This window comes from Prionailurus bengalensis, chromosome E3 (assembly GCF_016509475.1).
Source record: "Prionailurus bengalensis isolate Pbe53 chromosome E3, Fcat_Pben_1.1_paternal_pri, whole genome shotgun sequence".
NCBI classification, from domain to species: domain Eukaryota; kingdom Metazoa; phylum Chordata; class Mammalia; order Carnivora; family Felidae; genus Prionailurus; species Prionailurus bengalensis.
In genome coordinates, this window is record NC_057357.1 from 9,851,559 (window position 1) to 9,877,359 (window position 25,801).

General features: G+C 54.0%; 1 protein-coding gene across 1 annotated transcript in view; it reads right to left on the minus strand.

The window, feature by feature from the left end:
- SRRM3 (serine/arginine repetitive matrix 3) overlaps positions 1–19,730 on the minus strand; it is a 55,026-nt gene extending 35,296 nt beyond the window's left edge. The window contains exon 1 of the mRNA XM_043559823.1: positions 19,623–19,730. The gene's annotated coding sequence lies outside the window, so the exon portion shown is untranslated. The remainder of the gene's footprint in view (positions 1–19,622) is intronic.
- Between the last annotated feature and the right edge of the window lie 6,071 nt (positions 19,731–25,801).

Sequence of the window (25,801 nt, forward strand, 5' to 3'; positions counted from 1 at the left end):
GGGATGATGAGGTGGCGATGAGAACATAAGCTCATGTGTCCATCCCCCTAAATCCCAAGTCCCTGGGTTCTAGGCCAGGCTCCTCACTCCTTGCTGTGTGACCCTGAGGATGTCGCTGACCCTTTCTGAGCCTCTGGTCCCTACCTGTGCCTGGGAGCATCATCCAGATTTTTCAGGAGAGGAAGGCTTTTGGGACTTTACAGACCAAACCTGTTCTTCTAACTTCTCTCTCCGTCCCTAAGCCCTGCCAGCTTCCTGCCTCTGTCCTAGCCCAGCCCTGCACCCCAGCTCCACCAGGGCCTCTCCTGGGGTCACCCACAAGCATCCCACACTCATCAAGCCCCACACAGAGCTCTGGGAGCCCTGTTCTCCACCTGCCTTGGCCATAGTGCTTGGCCCATGGGTGACCCTTCTGGCTGTTGGTCACCTGTGCCAGGAACACATGTGGAGCTTGGAGACCCCTGCTGCCCCGGCCCATCACAGCTCACCTGTCAGCAAGTTTGGTCCCCCATCCCTTCTTGGTATCACTTCCATTTATCCACTTGCTCCCCTCCTGTTGCCACCAAAATCCAAGCCCCTCACTCTGATCTGCTGCTCCGGCATCCTGCCCGCCCCCCCGCCCCCTCATCAGCAACCTGAGAGATCAGTACAGGAGCAAATCAGACTGTGTCATGCCCTGAGTAACAGCTTCTGGTGGCTTCCGGTCGCTTAAAGTCGTGCCACGGCCTGCCTTCTGGTCTAGCTGTAACCACCCCACGGACACCCTGCCACACAGATTCCACATCTCTCTTGTGTCCAGGCTTCCATTCAGTGCTCCCTTTCCCTGGGACACTCTTCTCCTGACTCCTTTGTGTCCCCAGAGTCACCGCCCATAGGCATCACCACCTTCTCGAAGGCTTCCCTTAAACCCCGTGGCTGGTGCCGTCCTGCCAGAGCCCTTGCCGCTCACTGTTGTCACTGTGGACTCACGGGTCTGGCTCCCTCTGTGCTGGGGACAGTTTGGCTTTCAACTCCTAGTGCCAGCAAAGTGCCTGAGCGAGCGGGCGGCGCCCAGTGCACGTGGATGGAACAAACAGAAGATATCACAACACGAGGCGGGACAGAGGACTACCTGGTATGGTCCTTAATATGGGTTGCAAGATCCCTTCGCATTTTGCCTTACGCTGTCCTGCAACTTTATCCCTTGCTACACCTCCTCCTGCAAACAACATCCAGTCCTTCGGCCTTGGTCATCTGTCCCAAGGCATGTGCTCACTCCTTTGTGTCCTATGGTTCCCCTATGCTGGGATTCCATTTCCTCACTTTTCCACCTGGGGGACTTGTGTTCATCCTTCAGGGCCCAGCCCAGATGTCACCGCCTCCGGGAAGCTGTCCCTGCTTCTGAGGAAGGGTGAGTCATTATCTCCTTGTGCTCTAGCTCTGTCCTCACCTCTATAGATAACGGAAGTTCGACTTGTTCTTTGCATCTGACCCCCCTTCTGAACTGTGAGCGCTTTGGGGGGATGGATCCCTTCTTTCTGGTTCCTCAGAGCCTACCCAGCACTGGCAATGGAAGAGGCGTGCTGAGGGTATAGGGATAAAGTGCTTAGGCCTCGGGGGAGCCAGGTTGTGAGCGATGCTGCTTTGCACTCTTTCCTTCTGACATGGGCGTGGTGCCCTTGCCTAGAAGTTTGTTTGAGCTCCTTGAAGGGAGGGGAGGGGAAGCTGGTGGGAGCAGTGCTGAGCACACATCTCCAGACCCCGAGCTGTTCTATCCCTAGAGTCAGGAGAACGCCCGGCTAAGTAAGATTGCTGGACTGTCCAGGTAATCTTTCAGACGTGTCTCTAAGAAGTAAAAGAGAGAGGTGCATAGGCATGGGGGCAGGGACAGTCTGGATTTTCACTAGGACAGACGGTGGCTTCTCCCAGCTTCACCTGGTGAGTTGGAGGCCACTAGACAGGAATCAGAGGCAGGTGATTGGAGGACGGCCCCTGAACCCCAAGACGAGGGGGCAGGCCCCTAAGAGTCATTGCACGTGAAACCCGCTTCTTTCCAAGTTGCAGTTGCTGGGCCTGCGGACCAGGGAGTTACTGCAGACACTCGGTCTCTCTGAGAGGCATTTGACATTATTTTTTATGGAATCCCTGTGAAATTGCATAAAGAGAGGGAAAGATTGTGATTTATTGGAACTAATATCCTGTTCTGCACCGTTGTAATTGGCGGATAGATTGACCTGTGCTCAAAGGGAGCTGATTAATGGGTTGATGTCACATTAGATGGAGGTATTTAGTGAAGGACCACAGGACAGGGCTCTGTCCTCACCCATGTCTGATCCCGTATGTTCACCACTGACTGGATGGAACATTGATAATCTGATGATCAGATTGATAGACCACAGCATGTGGGAAAGCTTCTAAATACAGTCAGTTTCTAGAAGGACTCAACAGGCTGGAAAGATGGGAGGAATTGAAGAAGGTTGAGCAGGACAGTGAGAAATCCCTCACTTGGAAACTGGATCCCGAATTCACTTTCTAAAAATGGGATAGACATAATTTAAAGCAGCGTATTTAGAAAGGATTTAGGGGTTTTTCAATGGTCACGGACCCAATGTGAGTCAGTATCATAGCGTGGTGCCAGAAGTGCGTGTTCTCTTAGGCTACATCAACAAAGACACAGTGTCTAGAAGGGGGAGGTGATAAGAATATACAGGTGGTCAGAATCCCCATCTCGAAATACTTGAAGGATGGTGGAGGATTCAGGCCAAACCTGGCTGAATCTGTGGGGAAGCTTGTTAAAATGAGGTAGGGCTTCCAGATTTGGCAAATGAAAATACAGGATGCCCAGTAAAATTAAACTAGAAATTCATGAATTTCACATTTGGGGCACACTTCTACCAAAAAAATTCCTTGTTTATCTGAAATTCAGAAATTTTTTAAGAGGGAATCTTTTTTTTTTTTTTTTAATTTTTAAAAAATGTTTACTTATTTACGAGAGAGACAGAGACAGAAGGCGAGTGGGTTCGGGGCAGAGAGAGAGGGAGACACAGAAGCAGAAGCAGGCTCCAGGCTCTGAGTTGTCAGCACAGAGCCCGATGCGGGGCTCGAACTCACGAGCCGTGAGATCATGACCCGAGCCAAAGTCGGACGCTCAACCGACTGAGCCACCCAGGCGCCCCAAGAGGGAATCTTTTTTTTAATGCTTATTTATTTTTGAGAGAGGGAGAGCGAGGGTGGGGCAGAGAGAGAGAGAGAGAGAGAGAGAGAGAGAGAGGGAGGGAGAGAGGGAGAGGGGATCTGAGGCAGGCTCCGTGCTGATAGCAGAGAGCCCGATGTGGGGCTGGAACTCACAAACCATGACATCATGACCTGAGCTGAAGTCAAGAGTCAGACGCTTAAACGTCCCAGCACCCCTGAAATTCAAATTTAACTGGGTGTCTTGTATCTTATATGTCTATCCTACCTGGGACCCACCCCAGACCTACTGAATCCAAGTCTCTGGGGCATTGTTAATGTTTGCCCAGTGATTCTGACAACAGACTATCTCTGGACCGGCAGTTGGGGGCTGGCGTCTAGAACAGCAGTGCTAAATTTTATTAGGCGTCAAAGTCACCCAGAGGGTTTGTTAAAACACAGCTTCAGAGTTTCTGATTCAGTAGGTCTGGGGTGGTGTCTGAGAATTTGCATTTCTAACAAGTTCTCGAGTGCCCTTGATGCTGTGAGTGAGTCCTCGATCACACTGAGAAGAGGAAAGACCTAGACAATCTGGGCTGCTCCAGAAGAAAGCCAGGACTCCTGCAGGGAAGTCGTCTAGAGCAGACTTCAGCTAAGTCCGAGACAGGATTTTTTTGTTTTTTTTTCCTAGCAATCAAACCTTGAAAAAAAAAACAACAACTAAGCAGTTCATTTCGTCCCAGGATAAGTGAATTCCCCATCACAGGAATGTTCCAACACGAGATAGACATTATACTCGCTCAGCAAATACCCACCCAGCATCTACTCTGGGCCTTACCCTATGAACGTCTGGGAGCTCATGGGCTGGGTGGGGAGACCAGTGGTGTAGTGTGATCAAAGGATTCGAAGAGTTTCTGCAGCTCAACCTGGTTGGTCAGGGATGGCTTCCCAGAAGGGGTGAGGCAGGGCTGGAGACAGGGACACTAAAGCACACGAGGCCTGGACCTCAATTCAAGAAATAAATGGATGCGGGCGACTGGGTGGCTCAGTCAGTTAAGTGTGTCTGACTCTTGATTTAGGCTCAGGTCATGATCTTATGGTTCGTGAGTTCAAGCCCCATGTAGGACTCTGCACTGAGAATGCAGTGCCTGCTTGGGATTCTTTCTCCCTCTCTCTCTGTACCCCTCCTGAAAATAAATAAATAAACTGAAAAAGAAAGGCAAGAAAGAAAGAAAGAAAAGGAAGGAAAGGAAGGAAGAAATGAAAGGAAGAAAAGAAAAAAGAAAAGAAAGAAGGAAGGAAGGAAAGAAGAAAGAAATGGGTAGATTTGGCGGGACCATGACTGGCTGGGTGTAGGACAGGGGGAGGTGTCTTGAATGACAGTGGGTCTCTAGCTTGGGAGACCGGATGGATGGTGCAGGCCATTTACTGTGATGGGGAGCGTGGAGGGCAAATGAGGGGTGCGTCGGGAGTGAGGAGCTTGTGGGGGTCAAGCAGGCAGATGTGGGGCCTGAGCCATAACATGTTGAGGTCCTTGGGGACGTTCACACTGAGTCCTTTAGAGGTGGAGCAGCAAATGGGAAATGTTTTCTCTGCTGCTGATTGGCTGTGAGACCCCGAGGAAGTCACTCTCCCTCTCTGGACGATGAGGACACTGGACTCAAAGGTCCCGTGGGTCCTTTCTTACTCTAGAAATCTAGGTAATGCTAACTCGTATATATACTGCCAAGCCTTCAGCCCATCCTCTTCCTGCTGATGTAGTCAGTGGTCAGAGCCACACCAGCCACCTCGAGAGCTCAGCCCCGAGGCTGTCCTCAGCACTGGGTCAGGTCCCACGGGCCAGCCACACCCATGTGCACATGAAGTCATGGAACTCTAATTTAATGCCGGCGGGCAGGGGAGCATCTCCTCTCTTGCTGGCCAGGAAGTGACTCCAGGGCCAGAGCCCTGACTGAGTCCCTGGGCTTGCCTCCTTTCCTCAACCCAAGCCGGGCTCTGCTGAGGCCTGGCCGAGAACAGGATGGAACACTTTCTGGCTGCTGGTAGAGATTAAGTGAAAGTGAAGCAGCCCTTCTGTGCTGTGGGGTCCAGTCTGCTGACAGGGCCGGAGGCCTCTCAGCTAATGAGATCATCACTCACCCCGGGGCTCAGAGGGGTAGGACGCTCAGGTCCGTAGCGACCTGGCCAGGCCTGGGAGAGGCGGCCGCAGGACACATATGCGTCTGAGGGGGAGCGTGGGCCGTGTCCTGGGGAACTCTGGTTTGATGGGGAGACAGGGTGGCTCTTTGGGAACTCATGAGCTGAGTGTCATGTGACTGAAACTCTGTGCCTCAGTTTCCTTGCCTGTAAGATGGAACTAATGATAGCATCCTCCCCAGAGATTTGCTGTAAAGGACTAACCCCTGGGAAATGCTATCACAGTGGGTGCCTAGCGTGCAGTGAATACTCGTGGTTGTTGACTGTCCTCTTTTTGGACATGGTGGGTGTGAGGAATCCCCGGAAATCTGGGTGAAGATGTCTAGGAAGCCTCAGGTCAGGGGGTCTGGCACTTGGGAGCCCATAACCTGGGCCTGATTTGGGGGTTGTCATTACATCGGGAAGACTGAAACCCCAGAGTGAACCAGGGAGTTAATTGTAGAGGGCGGAGAGGGCAGAGGCCGGCCAGGGCAGGGGACGGGCACCATTCCAGGGGGCTTGCCGGACTGACCCCGGCCGCTTTCCCTTCCCTCCCTACAGGCCACTTTCCCCCCTCCCCATCTTCTCAGCCCCCAGCACCGGGGCACCCCAAGGCAGGCCCCCAGGGTCTGCCTTTGCTCCTGGGGTTCAGAAACCTATCTGGCCCAGAGCATAGCACCCTTCTCCTGGGGGTCGTTTCCCTGCCCCTGCCCGCCAGAGACCCACCTTCCCAGCGATAGTGCCAGGACTCAGGGCCACCACCCCCTCAAGGTACAGGCCACAGCTTCAAGCAAGCTCTAGATCCATGGCCACGCACAATTTTACCGCCATCTTGCCAGTAAGGTCCTTCCGCTGTCTCCTGTTGGCCCAGGACAGGGATGGGGGGTAGACAAGAAGACTCTGAATTCAGAGTCAGAAGACTTGAGCCTGAATTCCAGTTCTATCGCTTCTGTCTGGGTGACCAAGGGAAGTCATTAAACCTCCCCAAGCCTCAAGTTTTCTCATCTGCAAACTGAAGACAATACTCCCTACTTGATGACATGGTAGGATCATTCATTCTTTCAGTGACATGCTTGTTATGAAGACAGATCCTGATTTCCATGCTGGGGGAGCAAAAAGAGAGACCAGAGAGGGCCTGTCTTTGCTGGTGATGCTCAGAGAAGGCTTCACAAAGGCAAGGATGTTTGAACTGGCCCTTTGAAGGGTGAGTCTTGTCCATGTAAGGAAGGGGAAGCACAGGCAGGGCAAAGCACGGGCTGAGGGCAGAGACATGGCAGGGTCCAGGGACCTGGGACTAGGAGGGGCAGGATGGCATGGCCTGCATGATGGGGTGCAGGCGGGGTCTGTGAACACAGGGTGAGCCCGGTGTGTGGAGAGGGCGGTGGGGAGGGACACGCCTCCTGAGTTTCCTGGAGGAAAAAAATTTCTTGGTGGCTATCAGAAATGTGACGGACCTTACCCATAGGAAACCCAGGTACTTAGGTTGTGAAACTGGGTCCAGGTCTTTGTAGAAGGAAGTGTGCAACAATAATTGTGTGTCAAGATATTTTATGAAGCTGGAAAAGAAAGACCATCTCCACTGTGCAGAGGAATCCAGGTGTGCCTCTAGCCTCCTCCCACCCTTGGCACTGACGCTATTAACCCCTCCCTTCCCTGTGGGGACCCTTCTCCAAACCTCCAGCCCGCAAGCATGAGCATGGGGAGGGGGGTAAAGATAATCAAGTAGTGGGTGCAACAAACTGGAAGACCTATGCTGCCCAGGCAAGAGGGTGGGGCTGGGGGCCACGGGCCACGGGGCCAGGTAACAGCACCCTCAGCTCTAGGTTCGGGTCACTCATTCGTGTCATAGCTATTCAGCAAGTGGCCTCTCCAGGGCCCCTCAGAGGATAAGAGATGCAGGTGAAAATGTACCGATGCCTATAATATAGCAAGATAAGTACTGAGATGGGAGATGTGGCAGAGACATCAATTGAGCTGAGGTGTGTGGGGAGGGGCATAGCTGGGAGGTCTTCCTGGAGGCGAGATCTTGAAGTGGAAGTAGGAGCTGGTGGGACAAAGAAGGGAAGGAAGGAAGTTGTGGGCACAGTGTGGGGGTGTGTGGGAAGAAGGCTTGGAGAGGAAAGAGGGAAGAGCCTAGGCCTGTGCAGGGCTGAGCACAGTGGGCCAGGGGGCTGGGGGGTGGGAACCAAGGAGCTAGGATCATACCCTGCAGGCAATAGGAAGTCCATGAAGGCTGTTGAGCTGCGGAGGTCATGGTCAGATTTGCATTTTGGAAAGCTCTTTCGCAGCCCAGTGCCCTCACTCTTGGTGATCCCTGCCCTTTGGATGGAGCGGTCTGGCCCTAAGGGACAGCCTGATGCACATTAGCCAGGCGCAGACCAGCACGTGGCCGAAGAGCCAGCCCGTGTTCAAGTCACCTACTGTGTGCCTTAAAACGACTTAACCTCTGTGCTCAGTTTCCTCATTCGTAAAATGGGATTCATATAAATACCTACACCCCTCCCCTGCTTAGGGGTGACGTAATTCACCTTTAAATTAAGGGTACACAGTAAGTTCTATGAGTAAGTGTTAACCGCTAGTTTTCCCCATAAATGATGCCAACCGGTCTAAACCACGACAGGCGTGAGTTAACCAGTAAGGCATATAGATCAGTCTAAATCAGAACGGGACCAGGTAGATGAGTACCTCTCCAAATCAGCACCAACTTGTAAAGACGGGCCAACAAGGCGGCTTTTCACAGCCAGCCACCCACTGAGACCAGTACCTGCTGCAGCAGGAGGCCTGGGAGGAAGTACTCAGCCAGCCTGGCAACGAGAGGGTTAGCAGCGTGAGCTTCCTCCCTGCCTTGGAGCCTCTCTTGGGAGGTGCTGGCACTGCTATTTGTTACCCAACCCTCGAGAAGACGCGGCAGGGGGGAGGGAGAATCGCTGAAAGCCTTCCTTTCAATTATTCAGCAGTCAGAGCTTCCTGCTGCCCCTGTTGGAGCCAGAGGCAGGCTCTGGCCGGAGCCCCTGGGCTGGGTCTGTCTGGGTTGGGCCTGGACGGCTGGTTCTAGGAGGGGCCGGCAGCCTGGCCCGTAGGGGTGCTGGCACCACAGTCTGGGCTGCAGCGCTCACTCGTGGTCCCACTCCGGTCCCCCCCATCCAAGCCCTGCACTGGGCCCCGGGCAGGGCTCTGAGCTGTCCCCTCCCTGCAGTCTGGGTCTGCCATGCAATGGATGCGGCCGGGCTATCTGAGTCCCTAAGAGCCAGGATGGGTTGTCCAGGGCAGGCAAGGGAGGGCGGGCAAGCCTACTGTCCACAGGACAAAGCCCAGGCAGCTTAGCTGGCCCTTGGGTCCTGAACAATCTGTCCAGGTACCCTGTGTCTCAGACGCACGACACTCTGGTCCACCTAAGAACACCCTGGCCCACGCTGCTCCCTCTGCCCCGAATGCCCTTCCCTTTCCGTTTTTTTTCCTGTAAGACTCTGCGCAAGCATCACCTCCTCTAGGAAGCCTTCTGCAACCTCCACTGGGGGACGCTCCTCTGCTGTGCCCTCAGAGCCTTACCCACTGGCTACTACTCTCCAGTTCTCTTCGTCCTGCTGTGACTGTTTGCTCCCTGGGCTAGTGAGGGCAGTGACTCCAAGGGCTCTCCAAGGGTAACATCCATCTTTGTGTCCCTTGTGCCCAGCACAGGGCTTGGCCCAAAGCAACCGAGCTGTGAACCTTTATTAAACCATCTGTGACACTTCGCTGAAAGTCAGCCTGTGTTTGCACTGATGGGGGAGCTCACTCCTTTTGTTTTTTGGGTTTTTTTTTGTTTTTACCACTGCCAGAGACCTCAGCAGGAAAGGTCCCTGGTTACTGCTCTTAGTGTGTCCAGACTTTGCGTGTGCTCACGTTTTCACACAGGTCACATTGTCATATACTTTGTAAACCTTGGAGTTTAGCTTGTCTTGAATGGATACAAAGGACTTGCCCTGGGACCCAGGCCCCTGCCTATCAGCCCAGAACCTCTGTCCTTGCTCCTGTTGGCTCTGGTTTGGGTTCCCAGGGCAGAGGATTTCGGTGACCGGTCCCTAGAGACAAGGAGGCCTCGGCCTTCTGCTCCCTACAGAGGAGCACACAGTATAGGCAATTCAGCCCAGGTGAGATCCGGTACAGACCAGTGTAGCCCAGGACAGGCCAGGGAGAGCCTGAAGCTGGAGTTCAGACTGGGTACATCAACAGTGGACAGTGTGGGAACCCACAGACCCACGCAGATCAGTATTATAGACCAGTGGACCAGAGCAGGACGTGTAATACTGGTCATTGACAATAACGCCGACCAGTTCAACCCGGAAGGCAGGCGTGTGTAGACCAGTGCTGAGACCACACAAACAAGGAGTTCATTAGTCTCCCTTCCCCTCACCCTAGTAGAACAAAGGAACGCATCCCACTCAGCCCACTCTACTTCTCTTCCGGGCCCTCGCTAGCCTTCGGGAGCTGCAGTCTTCAGCCAGGGAGCAGTGTCCCTGTGGCTGCCTGAGCTAGAATGGGTATCTGAGGTTCGGGCATAGGGAGCCTGAGAAAGAAGCTTTGTATGGCTGACCTGTCACTGGTGACATGGGCTGCCAGAGAGGTGATCTCTGTGTCCTGGGGAGGGTCCAAGCCAGGTGGCCTTGGTGAGGCATCCTAGGGAGAGGCATCTGTGTGCCAGGACTCCCTGCTCTCTGAGGACTCTTCCTAGTTGGCCTCTGGGGCTGAACGTGGAGTGAAGTCAGAGGAGCCCATGGGCTGACATCAGCTTCCATTATCCCCTTTGCCCCCTTCTCCCCTCAAGGACCCGATCCTTCAGGCTCACACCCAGGAGCTGGGCCGAGGAAGGGCAAGATGAGCTAGAAGCTGTGTGACCAGATCTCTTTTCCTTTTTGAGCCTCAGTTTCCCCATCTGGACGAAGTGTCAGGAGCCTGGATACTACTGGGGCCAGGGAAGGGCTGGGCTCTGAGTCTCTGGCAGTGCAAGACTTAGAAGAATCAAAGTTGCTGGTGATGTGCAGCTCCAGGAGTAATCAGCCGGAGGGGTGTGTGCAGGACAGACAGACAAGCCCCTTCCACCCACTGGGGAGGGTGACAGGAGAAGTCAGGGCAGCTGCCTCCATTGCCCACACAATCTCATTATGGAAAATTCCCTCTATTGACTCAGCTCTAATCAAGCAGGCTGCCCTGGGCATCCCCCCCAGGTTTCTGCTGGGCCGGGTGAGATCAAAGAGAGAGCCGGGCTGGGGGCTGGAGCCTCGCCTGCCATTCCCATCGATCCAGATGCGCCTCCCGTTGCTAGGCAACAGCCTCCAGTCTCTCCTGGTCCTTCCTCCCCCAGGGGCTGCAGGATCGGGCAGTAAGGGGAGAAGAGAGACCCCACATTTGTTCTCCAGGTCTTCCCTTACCAAGCTAGAGATCTCTGTCAAAAAGCCCTTCTCTTACCCAGGAAGCCACCTCCCTCATCCTGGCAGGTTGACCCTCCTGCAAAAATGGACCCCTTTCTCCCCCCACATTTGTATTCATCTCCAGAATACTCGAAATTCACACCTCCTGTGCTCCACATACACACTCTCTCAGGAAGACAGGCCAGGGATCCTCGAGAGGAGAAGGGACACTCAAGGGGTCAGCGAAAAAGTCAAGGCTACCAACTTCCAGCCCAGCGCCGCACTAGATGTGGGAGCCATTTAATCTTAAGAGAACGACTCTGAAGACAAATTCACACTCCCAGTTTTGAGTGGGTTGGCATTTTTTTTCTTTTTCCAAAACGTAGGATGCATTTCATAGTAGTTTTTTCTTTTTTGTTTCAAGTGCTATAATTTAAAACTGTAAGTTGTGTTTTAAAACAGGCACAAAAATGTACTGTGGGTTTTGGGGGCTGTAATTGACTAAATAATACAAATCTGATCATTTTATCACATTTAATATTGTGCACATTTCATCTACCCTATCCTGCTCATCTGTCCTTTTTTTCCTTTAACTGAATACATGCATGCCATCCCGCAGTTGTTCTGTGGTGACCTACTTATATCATGGCTTATTTAGGATTTTAAGGTCTCTCCCCCTTCCGAGGTCTTTAGAGCCCTTAGGGATGGAAAGCATCTCCCTTTTCCCTCTGGTCCCTCATCAGACCTTTTTTTTTTCAAGCAACTGAGGGGCAGGAAGAGGGATGCACTTCCTGAAGTATAAAGAGCCAGACTTAGGAGTTCACGGGCTCAGCCCTGAGAGCCACAGTCCTGGTGCCATTGGTCCTGCCACGGCCTGCCACCTGCTCCCCCAGCTCTGCGGCACTGTGACAGCTCCTTGCTGCCTCCCCTGCTCAGGCCCAGTCACACACGTCAACTCTGAGAGGCACAGCTTTCCAGGGTCCTTGACAAATGGTAGCCAATTAATGTCAATTAATCTGATTAGCCTAAATAGTTAATTAAGCAGTTAATTAACAACATCATTGACAATAACCTACGGCTCCTGAGGGATTGTGGGTGGGAGGCAGGAATGGTGGGGGGCTCTCCTTGCTCCAGGAAGGGGTGAGTCCCTTAAGGTCAGGTTGGGCGGGGGCGGCTCGTGCAGCTGTAGCCTCTCCAAGTCTCACCTTGCTCTGCCATCAGCCCCAGAATGTTCATCAGGGCCTCGTCTGATCCCACCCCAGTAACATGCCCTCCCCTGCTCCCTGGCCAGGATTGACTTATGTGGGAGAGGCCACACCTCAGCACAGCAGAGGAGGGAGAGAGGCCTATTGTCTGGAAGACTGTTCCACTCTAAAATCGCAGAGAGGAGTCCTTGCCTCTGCTGCCACCACACCCGCTCCAGACCGGGCACCTCGCTGCTTCGACCCCTGTCGGGGCCATGGACTTCCCCGAGCTGCAGAGTAGCCCTGGAAGGGAATCGTCATCCTTAAGCCCATCCTTCAGACGTGGAAACCGAACACCTCCCATATGCCCGACCCCGTGTTCGCACCCGGGACCTACAACGGTGAGTAATGCAGAGAGCCCTCAGAGAGCTCCTGGGGTACCATCAAATGGTGCAGCCTCTTTGTTCCTGCCATGTCTTAGCTGGGTGATGTTGGTGACCTTGTTAGCCTCTCTGTGCCTCAGTATCCCCTGCTGTGACCTGGCTACCTCATAGGATATTTTGAGGACTGAGCGGGAAATGCCAAATGAGTGTTCACGGTGACTAAATGACCCGCCAGGACAGAATGTAAAAGGGGCCGAGAAGGAAGTAGCATGGGACACTCGGGAGCACATGGAGGGAGGAGAGTTTGGAACAAGGTATTGTCCGGAAGACTTGTGAGCAGAGGCTGAAATTCGAAGAGGTAGAAGAAGAGGGAGGAAGGGCATCCAGGCAAAGGCAACAGCATATGCGAAGTGATAAGGCGCCGGTTTTCAACTCGAGCATGGACAGTCACCTGGGAGCTTTAAAAAACTGCAGACCCCCAGGCCCCACACACAGATTCTGAATCCATCATTTTGGGTGGGTCCCAGGAATCTGCTTTTCACGGACTGTTCTAGAAATCCGGAGGCGGGTACTCTACGTCTAGAGACCATGGCTGCAGTGGTTCTGAGTGTCCCAGGTTGGGAGGAGCTGAGCTACAGTAGGAGAGGCCCCTGGCCATGTGACCCGTGTCCTGAAAACACACCGCAGGCCCCCAGTTCTCTCCATCTGTTCAAATCATGCTTGCCCTTCAGTGGTGACCTTCCCGAAACAGCTCTGGCCTTTCGCTTACCTGCTGGAAACATCCCATGGTTTCTCTGCTGCCCACAGGAGAAAGGCTAGGCTCCCCGGACCGGCACTGTGGCCCTTCGTGAGGCCTCCCTCCCCAGCCTGGGTCCAGACCCCGGCTCTCCAGCCATGCCGTTCCCCAAGTGCCTGGTGTTCCCTCCATATCTCTGCACATGCTGTTCCCTCTGCCAAAAATGCCTTCCCCTCTCCCCCTCTCCCTGGCAAACCTGGACTCCTCTTAGCAAGTCCATCTGTGAAGCTGGCCCCAAAGTCCACTGGGCAGGCAACCTCCCCCACCGCCAGGGCCCTAGCTGTCCTTGGAATGCTCCCCCTTAACCCATATTCTGTCTCAAAACATTCACCAGTTTATGGGCCTTGTTCCCCACCAGGCTGGGGAATGCTCCTCCCTTTCTCCAGTGCCTAGCACAGAATTTGGGGATGACAATGACAATTGAGCTTTTAAGGTGAGAGGAGCTGCTGGGCAAAAGTTTGATGAACGAATGAGTGATTGAATGAATGAGCGAATGATCCTCTCTGCTTTCTGATACATGAAGAGCAGGGGGACAGAGGGAGAGAGAATTTGGAGGCAGAGAAGAGAGATGTTCTGGGGACACTAAAGGATGGCTCACAAAGACCAATAAGCATGTGTCAGGCCCAGACAGGGAGGGGGGACAGGGCTGCCTGGAGGCAGGACCTGCTGGGTGTCCTAGCTTCCTTCCCGTCCCAGAAGTCCCCAGAAGTGGCACCCTGTTGGGAGAAGGGGTGGCTCAGCTCCTCTCCCAGCCCTGAAGCCCGCTCCCCCAGCCTGGGGTTCTCTGTTTGATCCCGAGGGCTGTGCCAGCAGCTGGGGCTGGGTGCGGGGACAGGCTGCCCACCCCATTCTAGCCCTGCCCCTGGCCCATGGGTCTTTCTTCCTCCCTGAATGAGTCTAGCCTGGTGCACGTGCATGTACACATACATGTCAAATCTCCCAGAGGCGTGTCTCCGGTACCTGTCCGCTTTGCAGTCACCTCCCCCCAACGCCCAGCCTCTTTGTCCTCTTTCCATCCTTCCCTCCACCCCAGTGCAGCCAGAGTGGGCTTCCTAAAGGGCAGATCTGACCAGTTCATGACAATGCTGCAAAGCCTCCCATGACTTCTGTTGCTTTCCAAATAAATCCTCTGCTCTTACAGTGGTTCCTAAGGTATTTCTCCACCTGGCTGGGACTTCTTCACTCCCCGCTGGGCTGCCCTCCGCCGTTTATTCTCAGGCATTCCCTGTGTGCTACGGCTGCATTAGATTATTCACCAGGACTTTTCATACCTTTGTGCCTATGCTGTTCTCTGGGTGTCATGCCCCAGCCTTCTCTGTCTGGCACCTTCCCTGTCATTCTTGAAAGCCCAACGTAAATGCCCCCCTCCCAGAAGCCTCCTCTGGCTGCCCACATCACCGTGGTCATCTTAGCCTTGGCAGAACCTCAACAGGTCGTCAATGTCAGTTCCCTCATGCCTGCCTTTCCCACTAGTCAGGGAGTTCCTCAAGTTCAGGGTTGGTGTCTGGTTCACCTGTGTCCTCAGTGCTCAGACCGGACCCAGAAAATAGGAGGCACTCAGTAGATCTTGACCGTGTGGTCTCACACTCAGATGATGGCCACTGAGCGCACTGGGTTTAATCCTTTCCTGAGTCACTTCTTATAGCACACTTGGGGGCAGGTAGCATTACGTCCATTTTACAAGGGAGGAAACAGATGTGGTCGTGGAGGTTGGGGCCCAAATGAGATCAGAGTCCAGAAGACTGGCAATCGCCTAAGCTTTCTTCTTAGGTCTTGTTGGATTCAGGTTCTCACCTTTCCTGGGGGATGTATGACCCTCACATGCTCCCTTAGCAGCTCTGGCCTTCCCCACCTTGGTCCCGGGCTGACTGTCACAGGGCCCAAAGCCATCCTCACCAAGGGAAACCCACAGCCAGCAGACTCCAAAGGTGTGCTCCGCCTAAGAGGGAAGGGGGGGTGGTGGTGGAAGGTTCTCCCCACAGGTCTCCCGGGCTCCCTTGGGAAGTGGCTCTTCCCATGTCCAGCCTTCAAATGGCCACTAAAAGCCAGCTTTTTAAAGAATCTTTAAAGACATCAGAGAATTCTCATGATAGAGTGAAAAATAGGATGCTGGCTTCCCTCAGCAGTGTGCTCCCGGTTTTTAAACTCTATGTATCTATGAACACATGGACAAAATCCTGGAAAAAATACCCTCCCCCCGCCCCCCACCTTCTGATGTTCACAGTGGCTATCTCTGGGTGGTGGGACTACAGATGATTTCCATTTTCTCCTTGGCTTCTCTACTTCTCAGGTCTCGCACAAGGAAGGTGTACTATGTTTAGAATCACAAGAATCCAATGAAACTTGCTTTTATCTACCTGTCTCCATCCCGGGGAGTTTGGGGGGATGGTGGTGGGGATGGAGCTCAGTATGGGAGGGGTCTCGGAGCCACAGGCCATACTCAAAGCTAGGAATAAAATAGATAGGCCAAGAGCTCCCCAGCTCAGTGAGCTGCCTGCACCCCGGGGTTCGATTCACTGGGCCCAGACCGCCTCATAGGCCTCAAAGACCCCGGGAAGATGCTAAGGGAAGTATGCTCTGCCTGCCAGCTCCAGCTGGCACAGAAGCCTCTGCGGTGGGCAAGAGGCCAGGCTGGGGGCGGCAGGAGGCTGAGGCCAGGCTGAGTGCCCAGGAAGCAGTGCCGCAGGTGGATGGGCTGGCGGCTTTTGCCTGGGGACAGGGGTGTCCCTGGGGGTCGGGGGCTGCTCTGGAGCCAAAGCACACATGGCCACTGTGGCCTTTCTCCCAGGCCAAGGGCCAGCTTGGGTAGCCTGGACCTGGTCACTTGCCCAGGCCCCCTGAGCCCCCCATTCTGGATGACATGGAGTCAACAGGGCTTGGCCTCTAGGGGTGGAGCTGTCACCCTCCTGTGCTCGTGACCCAGAAGAAGGAGAAGGGGCAGAACCCAGAGGTGTCAGCAGGCACCAAAGCCACAGTGAAAAACCTAGCCTGGGCCAGGCTGGGGTCTATAACTGTTGGTGATGAGCCTGTCATAAGCCCCCTCAGCTCCTTTGGGCCTCCTACCTTCTCACTGACCTCTTCCCCCCCACCCCCACCATAGAGCAGCCCACCCCCCTTCCTCTCTGTACCCACTCTGAGTGCCCTCTCTGATCCTCCCACCTCTCTGAGCCCCTGACCTTTCTGCTGGGCCCAGGTGGGTGTTAGAATTGAGAAGGAACTTTTCCCTTTCTTGCCTGGCTTTCCCTCCCCACTCGGACTGGACTAGTCACCAGGCAGACTCACTCCCTCTACAGGGCCCTGCATCCTCTCTTTAGAGCATCAGCTGCAAAATCCCTCCCTCTCCCCACGACACCATGAATAAGCCTCAAGCACTGCACTCCTGCTGCTTCCGTGGATTTGGGGCCTGTGTATGTGTGTCCTGGGAGCCTCCTAGAGTCTGGCGAACAACTCTGGGGGACGTGTGGAGGGCACCTTCAGTGTCCCTGCAGGTCACCTCAAGTCCTGGGCCAGGAAGGCTAAATCCTGGCTCAGCCAAAGAATCTGGGGTCTCCAGGTAAGCCAGTGGGCCTCTCCAAGCTTTGTTCCCCCCCTTTAGTTAAGACCCCAAGTTCGTAGCTGGGAGGGACAGGTGAATTTTAAATCTCAGCTCCAACTAATAACTCAAACCTTGAAACACTTGGCGGTGACTTCTATCTCTGCCAATAGAACCACGGGCTTCCCAACACACAGATTTATAGGGCAGAGAGATCTTCAAATCGTCATGATGGCAGGGCTTTCGGGGGGTCATTCGGTCAAACCCCATCATTTTATGGCTGAGGACACCAAGGCCCAGAGACAGGAAGGGACCTGCTCAAGGTCACACAAGCAGCCAGGGTCAGAGATGGGCCCAGAAGGAAGGTCCTTGGGATCCTGTCCCAGAGCCCTTCAGATGCCTGTGCCACACACCTCCTCCCACCTCCCGCCGGCCCACAGTGCCCTGGTTGACCCTCACTCAGGAGAGCCTGGGGAATTGAGGACAGAGTGATGTTGTGGAAGCCTCGCTGGGCCCCTGCGGCAGTGGGTGTGGGCTGCACCAAGACCTTGCTCTGTGACCTTGGGAAAGTCACATCACTTCCAGGCCCGGTTTTGCTCCTCTGTGAAAGGGATCAAGGCCACCTTTGATACCAGGTTACGTGAGGATGAAGTGAAGCAACGTACATGAAGTGACAGGTCCATGGCAGGGGCTCAGAATATGGGAAGGAGTCAAGGGAGAGGGTGAGTTCCCCTCATCTCTTTAGCAGAACCCCTGATGGCTGCTGGGACAGGAGGAGCCTTGATTCTGCCCCTGGGGCAGCAAGCAGTGGGCGGAGGAAGAGAAAAGTCAGTAGGGGAGGCTGACCCCAGCAGTACTAGCAGTGGCTTGTGACCATGGCCCCATCTCGGGGGGGGGGGGGGGCGGGGGGGCGCTAACCGCTCAGAAAGGAACAGGCAGTCACTGGCTTGCTGAGGTCAGCAAGAGGCTGGCAGGCAGAGGAGGTGAGAAGTGGATACGGCAGTGAGCAGTTGGGTCTGCCAGACCCAGACTCCCCCTCTGGCAGGCGTGACAGTGGCAGGGGTGGGTTGTGGTGGGGGCACGCAGCTGGCCAGTTCAAAGCACATTCTACCTCCAAATATCCCAGTGACCTTGGGGGAGTCAGCTCCTCACTGCACTGCACACCCTCACTCATATGCCTCAGGCTCCCCACCTGGAAAGCGGGCATCATGAATCAAGAAACTGGCATTTAAGTGGGCCTTGATATCAAGGGGCTGGGACAGGTCATCAGCTGCACCCAGGGAAGACAGCTTGGGTGCTTCATGACCTTGGGAAAGCTACTCGAGTCTCATTTCTCAGCTGTGAAATAGGGACAGCGATGGCTTCCCTGGGAAGTTTTTGTGAGGATTGACTGAATCAACAGTAGCACTGTGCCAAGCATGGAGCCTGCTCCAAGGCCCTCAGCCAGTGTCCCCCTCCTCTGGGAAGAGAAAGATGTGCTTCAAACAATGCTAAGAACTTTCCCACCTTTATCCAGCTCCTCCTTAAGAAATTCTTACTTGCATTCAACTGACAAACACTCCCCCAGAATTTTACAGCCCCAAAGTAGTTTCTCAGTCCTTATCTGGATTATTTCTTGGAATAGCCAAGTAGACACTGTTAACATGACACCTGTTTTACAGATTAGGAAACGGGCTCCGAAAGGTTAAGTGGCTTACCTGAAGTCATGTAGCTTAGATTTGAACCCATGTCTCTCAGACTTCAGAGTCCATGACACCCTACCCACCTACCCCCACCTCTTAAAATCCAATCAAGTCTTTATTCACCCTTCAAGAATTCCTCCTCCACCCCTCACAGGAGAGTGGGATGGGGCATAAAGTTAAGGAACCAAAAAGCTGGTAATGTGTGGGAGCGATTTCCTAGCCAGCTTGGTCCTATTTCTGGCTGGGGGAGAATTTGGTACATGCCGGGGCCATGACCTTAAGATGCACAGAGAAACTCTCCAGCTCCTGCCCTGCTCTCCGCCTAAGTTCCTGCCTTTTCCCTTGACACAGGACAAAAGGCCAGCCCAGGCCCTCTGATGCCAGAAGTGGGCAAGTGAGTGTGGTCTTAGGGGAGTGAGAAGTCATGGCTGGGACAGAGCATAAGCATTGGAGTACCAGGCCAGACCTGGGTGCCCTTCTTTCTCTACCCGCCAAACCCATCCCCACAATGGACCTGCTGCCAGGAGCAGGAACTGCAGGAAGCTTCAACACTGCCCAGGCAGGAGCCCTGGGAGGGGGGGTGGGGGGGAGGATGCAAGGCAGAGGCTGCGTCTCTTCTCTTATCTCTCCTTTTTACCAGGAATTTGCTCTGAGCTTGGGCCCACTCGGAGCTTCAGAAACTCTCCCTGGGCATTCAGAGAGGCCACAGAGAACCCCCCCTAAACTCCTGGTGGCTATTTTCTCTTCTGTGCCCTCCATCCTCTTCCCAGTGTGAGAGTAAATGCCATCCTGTGTGAGACCCAGTTCTCGTTGCCAGATCCTGCCTCCCTAGGGGCATTTGGGCAGCTGGGAAAGGGGCCAGGCTGTCCCCTATGCTGCCACCCCCTTCTGGACAGAAGCCCAGCATTCAGGTGGGGGCTTGCGCCTTCCACCCCTCCCAGTGACCAGCCTCTCCACAGGGTCCCTGCGTTAATCTCTCCCTTCCCTAGGGAGCGGGTCCTTCTCCTCAGCTGGGGGAGGGCAACTGGGCTGCAGCTGAGCGTCTCCCTAACATCCTCATGGGCCAGGCCATGGCCATTTATGCCCAGGGGAGTCCTGCCCATGACCCCACAGGGTTCCCACTTTCTCCGTTCCTCTCAGTGAAATGAACAATGTTCCTCATCTCTGTTTCCCAGGTGCCTGGCACCCTCGATCAAACACTCTTGCAGTCCCCCAATCTACCATCTGCTCGCGGGCCTGCGGACCTCGAGCCCCTGTCCGACTGTGGAGGCCCGAGGTTCAACCCAGCCCCAGCCCCTCTGGGAAATGCCCCCGCCCCACTAGGGGCTCTCACCTCCCCGCTGGTCGCCGCGCTCCGCCGGGTGCTGAAGCCAGGCCCTCCGGCCCCGCTAGTCCCAGCTTCCTCCTCCGCTCGACTCGACAGGGCAGCTCCGCGGCCCCCACGGCCCCGCGCCCTCCGTCTCCCCGCGGGCGCCGCCGCCGCCGATTGCTGAAATGCTGGACAGCGCACCACCATGGAGGCGGTCTCCCTGCCCGCCTGCCGGCCAGAGCGGTCCGGCCTCCACAGCGCCCTCCGCAGGCCCGGAGGGCCCCCCACAGCGGAGGCCAGGGACGGGGCGTCCGGCTTGGATTCTCCTTCACTGTAGTTACATCAGGTCCAGTCCTTGCGGGTGGGAGCACTCCAGTCCCCAGAGTCGCCCGGGGCCAGGGAGGTTATTAATTTGGAACTGGAAAAAGAACTCGGCATCCTGAATTCTCGCCAGGACACTGACTGAGCAGCTGGTGTCTAAGAGGGCCCTGGGATCCGGCCGGGAGATGTCCCAGGAGGCCCCTTTTATCGCGCATCCTGGTAGCTGGACAGAGGCTGGGAAGGGTAGAGGGGGAGGGCCATCGTAACTGGTAGAGGAATTTGGGAATGGAATTGCTGGACCTTTGGTGGTGCTTGGTTGGGCGTCTGGAGTTGTGAGTCAAAGTCACCCTTTGGTTACTCTCTTCAAGACCTTGGGGTGGTTTGTCCGTCCTGCAGCTTCCACCTTTCTTTCTTTGACTCAACAGTGAGCTAGCTGAGTGCAGGAAATTCAGGGGTAGGGCAGGCTCCTGAAGAGGCTTTGGAATCCCGGAGACCTTTCTTTAATGGAAGCCAGGAAGTGGAGGAGGCCTTTGCTTGGAACCCACTAGTGGTGTCCTGGTGGAAGCTTCCTGTCCCAGGCAACAGGGCTGGAAGTGCCAGCGCAGACTTGAGCGGCACCCAGACTAGGGTGAGGCAGGTGAGGCTCTTGGGGTGTAGGTTTTAAGAAGGCATATATATACGACCCTGAGAATCATCCCTGGATGGAGTGTATGTTTGTTGTAAGTCTGTGCAGGTCTATGTGCATGTGTGCCCAATCTGTCTATGTGTGTGTCTGTGTGTGCCCTCCTCCCTTCCCCACTCTCCCAAGTTTCTTCATCCACATGCGTCTTTGGAGTGTGTTTGAATGATTGGCATCCTGGCACTGCAGGCCCATTCCAGTCTGCAGTACAAAGCTTGGGGTCGGGGAGAGAAGCTACAGCTGCTTTTGTCATTACCACAGACCCATGGCCCCAGGGGCAAGTCCTCTGCTGGTCTCCTGCCTTCTGGCTGCATGAATATTTCATCTGCTGGGGCCTTGGGCTGGCCTAGCACCAGTGTGCTCCCTCTTCTTGCCCCCTTTGCCTGGCTGGGCCTCCCAAAGCAGAGTAGGCAGTAGACAGATCAAGGGCTGGGAGAGGGCCCCTGAAGGGCCCACAGGCCTGGCCTCGCCTGGGGAGCCATGGCTGAGTGTACAGAGAGGGAGTAGGTGAGGCCAGAGGCGGTGCAGGGCTGGGGCATCCTCAGAGGAAGGTTGTTCCTTTGATGAAATCAAGTTGGCTTTATGAAACCTCACCACACTGATTTGGTTCCTGACCAGCCCTGGCCTAAACCTCAACTGTTTGGGACTAGTGTCTGGGAACACCTTGCCCTAGCTGGGCACCCTTCCTCCTGCCCTCCCCTCAGCTGCCTCTGCAGACGCTGCCCCCCTGGCTTTACAGTGGGAGGTACTTCAGGACAAAAGAGGAGGGGGGCCTGCAGCTGGCTCAAGTTAGCCTCCCCAGCTCCCTTAGGCCCTCTATTCTACCAGACCTGGGATTCGCAAACCCTGGACACCTGGGTAGCCCCTCAGTCCCAGGAGCCCCCTCATGCCTTGTACTCCTTTGCCCTGCCTCCGAGGACTAAACCTTTACCTTGGGCTCTCTACCAGCCAGCTAATTTTCCAAAAAGGGCTCCTTCCCTTGTATTCATTTCAACAAACGGCATCACCATCTGTGCTGGTTTTTCTCCATTTGCCCCTCTGGGTCCATTTTGCTCCCTTCTCTGCCCTCCTCCAGGCCTTGGGAGGTTGATCTCTGCAGACCGATTACCCAGGTTCCCTTGCCCTTGACTACTGATTGGGTTCATTCAAGGGGAAGTGTCACCAGGAGAATGAAGAACAGGAGGAGGGAGAAGCTAGGTATTTATTCCCCTACTGAGTTCTTCTCTAGCTCTGGTCCAGTGGTTCTTTGTCCACAGCTCCAGGGCTCCTGGCCAGGCTCTGGCATTGTTACCTCCCTGTGGCACATCAGGCCTACTGGGGGTGGCTCCTACCGCTGTGAATCTGGGTGCTCTTCTGTCCTTGTTGGCTTGTTCTGATATCCCCACCTGCAGCTCTGTGCACTGTCCCTTTATTACACTCTCTTCAGTTAAGACTTTGGAGGTGCTGCCTACTCCATTCTGGGTCCCTGCTCCACTCACTTCTACACCCCCACCCCCAAGCCCAGCCTCCGAGTCAGAGCCCTGTGAGGCCTCCAGCCCTCCCTCTGGTTCCCCTTCTCCCTGCAGACCTTCCACCTCCTGGAACTGCCTTCTTCACCTCCATGGTGTCTGCCTGGCCCAGGTCCCGGACCCCCGTCTCGTGCCCACCCTTCCCCATTCTCTCTCCCCTGGAACATACATCTCTACTTGAATCGCACTTGACCAATGAACCCTTCAAAGACCTCCCCGTATAGAATAGCATCTCCCTGCCCAGCACCCTTTTCCCCTCTGACCCTCCTTTAAAAAAAATTATTGGGCGCCTGGGTGGCTCAGTCGGTTGTGTCTGACTCTTGATTTTGGCTCAGGTCATGATCTCCGGTTCGGGAGATCGAGCCCTACATTGAGCTCCGCGCTGACAGCATGGAGCCTGCCTGCGATTCTCTGTCTCCCTCTTTCTCTGCCCCTCTCCTGCTAGCCTGCATGCTCCCTCTCTCTCTCAAAATAAAGAAACTTAAAAAAAAAAATGTTGTGGTAAAATATATGACACAAAATTTACCATTTAACCATTTCAAGGGCACGGTTCAGTGGCATCAGGTACGTCCACATGCTGTACAGGCATCACCCAAATCCAAACTGGGACCCTGTACACAAGAAACATTAACTCCCCGTCTCCTCTCCCCTCAGTGCCCTGGCACCTGCCACTCTACTGTTGTTCTCTGTGAATGTGTCTCCTTTGGGAACCTCATATAAGAGGAATCATATAGCGTGTGCTCTTTTGTGTCTGGCTTATTTCACTTAACATCATGTCATCAAGTTTCATCCATGTTGTAGCAGGTGTAGGAATGTCCTTCCTTTTATTTTTTTTTAAATACTTAAAAAAAATTTTTTTTTCAACGTTTATTTATTTTTGGGACAGAGAGAGACAGAGCATGAACAGGGGAGGGGCAGAGAGAGAGGGAGACACAGAATCGGAAACAGGCTCCAGGCTCCGAGCCATCAGCCCAGAGCCCGACGCGGGGCTCGAACTCACGGACCGCGAGATCGTGACCTGGCTGAAGTCGGCCGCTTAACCGACTGCGCCACCCAGGCGCCCCTAAATACTTTTTAAAATGCTCATTTATTTTTCCGAGAGAGGAGGGGAGGGGCAGAGAGAGAGGCAGGCAGAGGATCCGAAACAGATCTGTGCTGAGAGCAGAGAGCCCAATGTGGGGCTCAAACTCACGAACCGTGAGATCATGACCTGAGCTGAAATCGGACGCTTAATCAACTGAGCCATCCAGGCGCCCCAGGATGTCCTTCCTTTTTAAGGCTGAATACTATTTTATGGTAGATAGAGTGTATTTTGTTTCTCCATCCATCCATCAATGGACATTTGGGTTGTTTCCACTTTTTGGCTATTGTGAGTGATGCTGCTGTGAACATCAGTGTATAAATATCTGGTTGAGTCCCTGCTTTCAGTTCTTTTGGGCACATCGCCAGAAGTGGAATGACTGGATTACATGGTAATTCCATGTTTGATTTTTTTTTAATGTTCATTCATTTTTGAGAGAGAGAGAGAGAGAGAGAGCGAGCAGGGGAAGGGCAGAGAGGGAGGGAGACCCAGAATCTAAAGCAGGCTCCGGGCTCTGAGCTGTCAGCACAGCTGCCCTTTCTCTCTTACTCTGCTGTGCCTCTGCCACCCTCTTTCTGTGCCATCTTGTGTCTAGAGCACGAACTCCGTGAAGGCAGGACTCGGTCATGCCTGTCTCTGCATCTCCCACACCAGCCACGGAAGGCGAGAGTCATTGCTTGTTGAATCGAGTTGTTTAGTTTTCTGTCTGCCTTCAAGCTGCTCTCTGTCTCCCCCCCCCTCTTTTTTTTAATTTTAATTTTAATTTTTTGCCTCTCTGCCCCTCAGTCTACTCTGCTCCTCTTTTCTCTGGCTCTGCCTTGTCCATTTATCTTTCTGTATGATATGATGTAGACTTGTACCTTGGGGCACTTGACCTTAGAGTTAGTCCCTCTCTTCTGGTGCCTCTTCCTCTTTTTTCTTTTTTTTTTTTTTAATTTTTAAAGTTTATTTATTTGTTTGTTTATTTACTTATTTTTAAGAGAGAGAAAGAGAGTGCGTGTGCAAGTGAGGGAGGGAGGGGTAGAATCCCAAGTAGGTTCCACAATGTCAGCACAGAGGCCTCAAACCCATGAACCTTGAGACCATGACCTGAGCCAAAATCAAGAGTCGGACACCGACTGAGCTACCCAGGCTCCCCTCTTCTGGTGCTTCTTCAAGTGTCCCCTCAACCCTCTGCATCAGAACCACCTTAAATGCTTATTAAATGTTTCCGTGTCTGAGCCTCTCTCCAGACTTACCCTACAAGGGTAACAAATACTCCAAAACGTAATGACTCAAAATAATGACGATTTTATTACATGTCACAAGTTTGGGGGTTGGAAATTTGGGCAGGGCTTGGGTAGGTGATTCTTTTGCACCACAAGGCTTTGAATGGGGTCCCACTTTTCATAGGGTGGGGTTTTTTTTAAGTTTATTTATTTTGAGCGAGAACGCACATGGGAGGAGCAGAGACAGTGGGAGACAGAGGATCCCAAGCAAGCTCTGCCCTGTCATCGAGGAGCCCCGTTTTGGAGCTTGAACTCACGGACCACGAGATCTTGACCTGAGCCGAAATCAATAGCCTGACACTTAACCGACTGAGCCCCCCTGGCGCCCCTCATGAGGTGGCTTTCAGCTGAGGGATGGGTTGTGGACCAGAAGGTCAGGGATACCTTCATTCACATGTCTGGGGCCCTCGGTGGGGATGGCTGGGGGGTTAGGCTCAGCTTGCTTTCTCTCCTTCTGCAAATAATCTCTGGTCTCTCCATGTGGTATCTCCAAGCAGGGTCATCAGACTTCTCACATGGCAGCTCAGGGCTCTGAAAACACCAGCTTCAAAGAAGGGGATATAGAAGCTGCCAATTTCTTAAGGCCCTCCCTCAGAAGGCACGACATAACCGTCCCCATTTTCTATTGGCCAAAGCAGTTACCCCACTCCACTTATTCATTCATTCATTCATTCATTCATTTAAGTTTATTTTGAGAGAGAGAGAGAGAGAGGATGAGTGAGGGAGGGGCAAAGGGAGGGAGAGGGAGAGAGAGAATCGCAAGCAGGTTCCGTGCTGCCAGCATAGAGCCCGATGCAGGGCTCAAGCCCATGAAGCCGGGAGATCATGATCTAAGCTGATGGACGCTTAACTGACTGAGCCACCCAGGCACCCTCCCCCACCCCCCACCCCACTCCATTTAGAGAATTGCTTCATCATTCATATTCAAAGGTGGGACACCTCTAGATGGGAGGAGGGGCAAGGAGTTGGTGGCCATCTTTTTTTTTTTTTTTTTTTGTAAGATTTATGTAATCTCTACACCCAGCGTGGGGCTTGAACTCAGTACCCTGAGATCAAGGGTTGCATGCTCCACCGACTGAGCCACCCAGGCGCCCCTTGGTGGCCATCTTTAAACCACCATATCTACTGAGTCACACACCTTGGTAGACCCATGATCGTGCGCCTGAACTTGAAGACCCAGTGCAATGGCCCTCATCTGTCCAAGAGCTCATGCCCCTCAACCCCTAGGCTGTTCCTTTGCCTGGCATGCCTCACAGCCCCGTCACCCTGGGCTTACCCTGTCATTCAACAGTCTCCTTCCTTGGCCTACCTCCCAGAGCCCACAGTGACACTTGTGTGAGACATGT